Source organism: Colobus angolensis, unplaced genomic scaffold (genome assembly GCF_000951035.1).
Source record: "Colobus angolensis palliatus isolate OR3802 unplaced genomic scaffold, Cang.pa_1.0 Scaffold49, whole genome shotgun sequence".
In the NCBI taxonomy this organism is placed as follows: Eukaryota; Metazoa; Chordata; class Mammalia; order Primates; family Cercopithecidae; genus Colobus; species Colobus angolensis.
The window spans coordinates 8,961,061-8,963,045 of NW_012118376.1; the positions used below are offsets into that span (position 1 = coordinate 8,961,061).

Consider the following 1,985-nt stretch of genomic DNA (forward strand, 5'->3'; position numbering starts at 1 on the left):
AAAAAAAAAAAAACAACAAAAATCAGCCAAGTGTGGTGGTGCGCACCTATGGTTACCAGCTACTCAGGAGGCTAAGGTGGGAGGATCACTTGGGCCAAGGAGGTTTAGGCTGCAGTGAGCCGTGATCATACCACCACAATCCAGCCTACGTGACAAGAGTGATACTCTGACTCAAAAAAAGAAACAAAACCACACACACACACACACACACACAAAATACTACTAATTATAGTCACCATGTTGTAAAATAGAACTCTTGAATTTATTCCTCCTACGTAACAAAATTTTGTATTCTTTGATCAACATCTCCCCTATCACCCAAGCCCATGGTAATCCCATTGTGTGCTCTACTACTATGAGATCAACTTTTTTAGCTCCTATATAAGTAAGAATATGCAATAGTTGTCTTTCTGTGCCTGGCTTATTTCATTTCAAATAAGGTCTTCCAGGTTCATCCATGTTATTGCAAATGACAAAATTTTGTTCTTTTTTATGGCCGAATAATATTCCATTGCGTATATATACCACATTTTCTTCATCCAATGGACAATTAGACTGACACCATACCTTGGTTATTGTGAATAATGCTGCAATAAAACATGGGAGGGAGGGCAGATATCTCTTCAACATATTGACTCCATATTTTTTTTTTTTTGAGACAGAGTCTGGCTCTGTCACCTAGGCTGGAGTGCAGTGACATGATCTCAGCTCACTGTTATAACCTCCAACACCTGGATTCAAGCAATTCTTCTGCCTCAGCCTCCAGAGTAGCTGGGACTACAGGAATGTACCACCACACCTGGCTAATTTTTTATATTTCTGGTAGAGACGGGGTTTCACCATGTTTGCCAGGCTGGTCTCAAACTCCTGGCCTCAAGTGATCTGCCTGCCTCGTCTCCCAAAGTGCTGGGATTATAGGCATGAGCCACTGCGCCTGGCCTCGACTTCATATTCTTTGGATATATGTCCAGTAGTGGGACTGCTGGATCATATGGTAGTTCTATTTTTAGGGTTTGTTTTTTGAGACAAGAGTTTTGCTTTTGTTGCCAGGCTGGAGTGCAATGGCATGATCTTGGCTCACCACAACCTCTGCCTCCCAGGTTCAAGCGATTCTCCTGCCTCAGCCTTCCAAGTAGCTGGGAATACAGGCATGCACCACCATGCCCGGTTAATTTTTGTATTTTTAGTAGAGGCAGGGCTTCACCATGTTGGTCAGGCTAGTCTCGAACTCCTAACCTCAGGTGATCCGCCCACCTCGGCCTCCCAAAGTGCTGGGATTACAGGTGTGAGTCACCATGCCCAGCCTATTTTTAGTTGTTTTTTTGTTTTGTTTTGTATTTTCAGTAGAAACGGGGTTTCACTATGTTGCCAGGCTGCTCTCAAACTCCTGACCTTGTGATCTGCCCGCCTTGGCCTCCCAAAGTACTGGGATTATAGGCGTGAGCCACCGTGCCCGGCCTATTTTCAGTTTTTTAAGGAACCTCCATACTGTTCCTCAAAACAGCGGTGCTAATTTGCATTCTAACTAACTGTAAGGATTCCCTTTTTGCCACACCCTGGCCAACACTTGTTATCATTTGTCTTTTTGATAACGGCCATTCTAATTGGTGTAATATGAAATCTCATTGTGGTTTTAAAGTGTTTCCCTGATCATTAGTGTTAAGTCTTAATGTTAAGCAGTTTTTCATATACCTATTGGTCATCTGTATGTCTTCTTTTAAGAAATGTCTATCCGGTCCTTTGCCTTCTAAGACAGCATCTCACTCTGTGCCCCAGGCTGGAATGTAGTGGCATGATCTTGGCTCACTGCAACCTTCCCTTCCCAGGCTCAAACCATCCGCCCACCTCAGCCTCCAAGTAGCTGGGACTACAGGTGTGTGCCACTACACCCGGCTAATTTTATCTATTTTTTTTTTTTTTTGAGACAAAGTCTCACTCTGTTGCCCAGGCTGGGGTGCAGTGGCCGGATCTCAGCTCACTGCAAG

At 44.0% G+C, this 1,985-nt stretch overlaps 1 protein-coding gene across 1 annotated transcript in view; it reads right to left on the reverse strand.

Annotated features, from left to right (window-relative positions):
• RAD17 (RAD17 homolog (S. pombe)) overlaps positions 1-1,985 on the reverse strand; it is a 65,444-nt gene that overhangs the window by 22,460 nt on the left and 40,999 nt on the right. The gene's annotated exons all lie outside the window — the stretch shown is intronic.